The following is a 5,469-nucleotide window of genomic DNA, read 5'->3' as shown; positions in this document are numbered from 1 at the left end:
GTAGGCATTAAAAATATTTTATTGATATTTTCACTGGTTTGCATTTATTTACTAAAACTCATATTCCTTATTTCATCACCCTGAACATTATTCCAGCTAGAAACCCCAGTAGACTCATCAGACTTCAGAGATGGGGTTTACCTCCTTACACACACCTCTGTTCCTTCTCCCTTACACATTCCCGTCTGCTCAGCCCCTGCCACTGACACCTCTCCCCTCTTGCACCACCAGCTTAGAGAACTATTCTGGTATCAGACACCCAAGTTAGGAGAACTGTTTGGAGGTATAGTCGGGGAACAAGGGAAGAAGAAGAACTGGGTATATAGTTCCTCTTTTCAAGAAATTGAGTGGTTCTAATCCCCTATAATACAAAGAGCCTGAGATAGCTGGGAAGATGAGTCCTTAGGAATATATGAGGCAAGTGGGCACAGCCATGCAGCCAGAGAATTTAGGCACTTAACTCAATGGAATGTGTTGAGTCTAGGTCATACAAGTATCATAAAAGATGCTAGTATCCTAGATTTATAAATTATAAATTTTTGCTTACGAATTTTGAATTCACTTTTTCTATTAAAAAAAGTAATCCATACAGTGCATAGAGGCACTTAAAAATACTTTAGCAAACAAATGCCAAATAGTCATCAACAATATGCTGTCTGTGTAACCAAAGATCTACTTTGTTGGTAAGTGTATACTTTTGAACAATGAAACCATTGGTCATCCCAAAGCAACCACAGAATGGGAGCAGTTCCATATAATTTATTTTAAAAGTATTTGCTCCTGTTAGGGTTTCTTTCTTTCTTTTAGGGTCAGAAAGCTCAAACCACTTTTAGAGGGCTCATTAGGAATATCCTAGGGCTCAGACACCCACATTAATTGCATGGGTCTTATACTTAGGTTCTCATTCTTGGTCTCATGAACTCAAACTGCATCATACTGAGGACTGGGCGGTTAGCTTTTGTTTCTACACATGCTGCCTGGATCAGCAGCAGTCACTGCTAAAAGAAAAGGCAACTTCTTGTTTATTCTGGTGAGGAAGACTTTTGAACCAAGAGGTAGTCAAGATCTTGGATAACCCAGCCTCTCTTGCGTGGCTCCTTTCCTTGGCATGTAAAAGCATACCAAAGAGAAGACCTGGACCTTAATTTTGACTCTGCTACCGAGAACTGTGTGGGTTGGTAAGGTACTTAAGCCTCTCAACTTCATTTCTGCCATTTTGTAAAATGAGGCTGAGGTTACTATAAGGATTAAAATACTGTATAGTTTAGTATCTAGCACCCAATATGAAAATGCCCTTTCCCCACGTGGTGTAAGCTTTGGGCTTAATGATAGCTGTGAAAAGGCCACAGAGAAATACCCCCAGAGAATAGGCTTAAAGTTGCTGCAATCTCTAACCCTTTCTGTAACATTTACATTTTTCACCCCTGCCTGGACCCTGGACCTTGGACCCAGGACAAAGGTATTATGTGGGAAATAGGTCTAAAGAGCTCTAGAGGATTTCTATGTTCAAGGGTACAGAATAGGGGACAAATTGAAGTAGGTATCTTAGTCTTAATGCCACTCTTACAGACTATGAAGCAGAGGGGACCCAATCACTCCCATCCACCCAACTACCTCCCGACCCTCCATCTCCCTGTTTTGAGCTAACAGAATACCAAGTCTTCATCTTTAAAAGTGCGGTAACTTGAAAAAAAAAAAAAAAAAGTGTGGTAACTTGTTACATAAAATGTGACAAAATGGTATGCAGTTACTTTATGTGAAACCAACAGGAACAGTACAGCTGGTCAGGAAAGCTTCAGAGCTGCGTTACTTCACCAGGATCATCTTTGCTTATTTCCACCGGAATCTGGGAAGAAAAAAGGATGTCAGGTGGGTCTTGTCTAGTGCTTGCTAGGGTGTGGGGCTGAGATAGCTGCCCTCAAGGGCAGGCAGGGGTAGCTGTGTCCAATTCTGTCTCACCTAATGCCTCCAATCCCAGTTGCCACAGGGGCTTAGCAGTGTGGGAGCTGACAAGAGGCAAAGAAAAGATGAACATCCAAGGTCTTAACAGGAGGAGAGAGGAAAGAGACATCTGCCACCAGAACCGTTTTACAGACCAGTGTTTACCTGATGAGGGACAGTTAAGCGTGGGTTGCTGGTGTGGGCTAAGTGGTATAGAAGGCTGAACATATAAAGTGTCCCATGAGCATGAGACTAGGTCAGCACTGTCAGACAGCTTTGAGTCTGGGCCTGAAATATCTTTATACCTCCAGTTTTTTTGAAAGACACTGAAGAACTTAAAAAAAGTAAAGACTCTTAGGAAAAGATGTATAAAAGATCACATGAAAGAGGGAACTCTCTCAACTCTAAGTAGATAGTGAATAAGAATAGAAGTAGGTATGCTACAATAACTTAATAAAGAAGAGAGTATTTGTTTCTAAAGTTGGATTTTGATGCTTAGTTCATTTATCTCGGGGAATACATTTCAAAGTGGGAAGAGAGAACACAGTTGAAGGCACATTTACCCCTCCTGGGGGATACTTATATCCCTTCCACATCGTTCCTGCAATGAGAAGCATCCAGAAGACAACGATCATTGTGGGGCTTCTTGCTTAGCTGGTGGTGTGTGCAGGGGGAAACAGGCGGTTCTGAAAGGTGTGGTGCTCTATTCCCTGAGTCCTGGAAACTGGGCTGTCTTCATTCAAGACCAGGTGGTGGATGGTCCAGCATGATAGCTCCTGGCTGAGGAGCTTCGTGGTCTAGTCTGGCCTGAAGTGGCTCGCCATGGCTATTTGGTGGTCAGAGCTCAGACACCAATTGTGACATCAGCTCCTGTGACCTTGGGGATCAGAGTGAGTAGCTATGGGACAGTTGGCCAGGATGCCAGATGTGTAGAGGCTGAAGAGCCCTTAGCAGGAGGGCCCCATTCTTTAGTGACTCTGTGTGGTTAGGATCTAGCTGATATCTTTATTAACTCATCACCTGCCAAAATTTTGACTACTTGCTTTATGCAATCAGATGCAAAAAAAAAAAAACACTGCTGTGAACAAAGCCAAATAAAACACACCCTGGATTAACTGGGAGGAGTGACTGGGTATGTACGCTATAAGCAATTACTTAAATACTATTGTTAGGCTATTCAAAGAAGAAAAATCTTGCACTTTGCAAAATGGCACAGTTAAACCCTCATCGTGCAGGGGAAGCCTCCTATCAACTTCCCTGAGAAGGGAAGAAAAGGAAGATGGGCTATTATGCCCATTTCATAGCTGGAGAAACCGAGGCACAGAATAGTTTCAGTGGTTTGGTCAGGATCACACTGTGGCAGTGGCTCAAGCTGAACAAGTGCCCAGTGCCTCCATCTGCATCCCCACCCCACACAGGTCTGACTGTTGGGCCAATACTCTCATAGAAATTCTGGGGCAGATTGAGAAAACAAACAAACAAAAGAACCACCATCATGCCTTGCTCCTAGTATGGGCCTGGGACTTGATAGATATCCATGCCTTCTGGAGGAGCTTCCCAGAAAACCTGCTCCTGTAACTGGCATATTACTAAGACTCTTAGAGTTAAGTTTAACAATGGGAACATCTTTGAAAAAACTGGTCTGAATGACACGGGGTGGGATTTGAGAAACCCAGGAAATGGTTTGCTAAAAGGACACGGCTACTAATGTTTCCTATCGGCAGGCTGGTCTAGTGGAATGAGTGAGAGGTATTAAGTCCTGAGATCTATGCTTGCACCCCAGCTTCACAAATGGGTTGGTTTGTGTGGCCCTAGGTAAGTATAGTCACCAGTAACTCTTTGTTGACTGGTTCATTATTTTGCCTAGTTGTTAAGTTAGCATTTACTAAATGCTAATTGTCAAGCTTTGCAATAAATGCTTTACATGAATTCCCAGATGTAATCCTCACAAAAACAGAAAGGTACTGGAACATCTCCATTATACAGAGGAAGAAACTTGAGGTTCAGAGAGATTGAACTTTCTCAAGGTCACATGGCTAGGAAGTTGCAAGGTTAGGACTTGAACTCAAAGTTACACTAACTCCAGTTTCAGCGTCTGCCAAAGAGGGCATTAAAAATGCTGGTCTAATTTGTTACAGAGTTTGCATGGAGAAAATAAGTTAATAGATGGAACAGTCTTTGAAAAGAATACCCCTGAGGTACGGTTATTGACAAATCTTCGAACCAGGGCTTGCTGTCCTCAGCAGTACTCTCCAAATTCTTTCCCCTTCCGCAGTCTATTTTATTTTCCAGAGGAATGTAAGCTTTCCATTGAGATTTCAGGGTGCCACTGAGTTCTCTTGAAAGGGAAGAATCCAGCCCAACAGACCTTCACGCCCACTCACAGCTGCAGATCTTCATCCAAAATCCGACTCCTCAGGTGTGTCTTGCTCTCCTGAACAGCCTACCTCTCCTTCCATTTCAGAGTTGGAGGCTGAGGAAGAAAGAAACTCAAAGGCAGAGCTGGCCCAACTCGTTGGCTCTGTATGTGACTGGAAGGGCTGCTGAAAAGGTCCCACCAATGTCCACATTCCCTTTCCTCCCAGCAACCACTGATCCACTTGGCCTGAAATCCAGAAGTCAGGCACTGTCTCCACCAGACCCCTTATAAATTCCATAGTGCTTTGAAATAAGTGATGTTAAGTACCCAAGTGGAGGGGGAAAGGCTTAACGATGTCCCAATGGGATGGGAAGTAGCCTGGGAAACTTTGTTCCCACCACATCCTGACCTCTTATTAGTGGTGAGACCCCAACTATCTTTCCTGTTTGGTCAGAAACGCCAGCTGGGAGGGTTAGCCAGAGCCAGGACTGACTACGAGGGATTAACAGGCAAGGTCACTCCTTACCACAAACTCTGGAAATGTGCCCATGTAACATGCAAATCCAACAGAAAGCATCCAGCCAAGCACGATCATGATAATAAGTAAAACAATTTCTAAGACACGATTGCACAGCAAAAGACTATTCACCAAGATCTTGACAAAGGAGTATGCTCATGAAACCCTCAGTTGGGAGAGGTCTCGCATATCAGTTCCAGTCCTTAGCTCCAAAGGATCTGCAACTCCCTAATAGAGAAGCTGGAGTCTAGTAGGGCATTGTGACATCACTGATTATATGGCCCAGGCCACAACAGGTCAGAGAGACTGCCCCCAGACCAGCAGTTGAGCAGCAAACTAAGCTCTTTGAATGCGTTATCTCACAACAACAATATGAGGTAGGTACTATTATTTATCCCATTTTACTAATGAGAAAACTGAGGTTTACAGAGCCTGAGTGACCTGCACTAGGTCACACAGGTGATGCTCCAGATCAGGGCCCAGTTGCCTGTTAGGAAGTTGGGCTCTTTAGACTAGAGACAGGGATTGGGAAAGGTGTGTTCCTAGGTCTATGACAGCCGTGAGTGAAACAAAACTGAATTCTAGGGAAATGAGAACTCTTTATTTCTGTCCTTGCAATCCCTCCCCTCCCATCTCAAGGGCTGTCTCACCA

Source organism: Grampus griseus, assembly GCF_964374135.1.
Source record: "Grampus griseus genome assembly, chromosome: 8".
NCBI classification, from domain to species: Eukaryota; Metazoa; Chordata; class Mammalia; order Artiodactyla; family Delphinidae; genus Grampus; species Grampus griseus.
Note: the sequence above shows the minus strand (reverse complement) of the source record.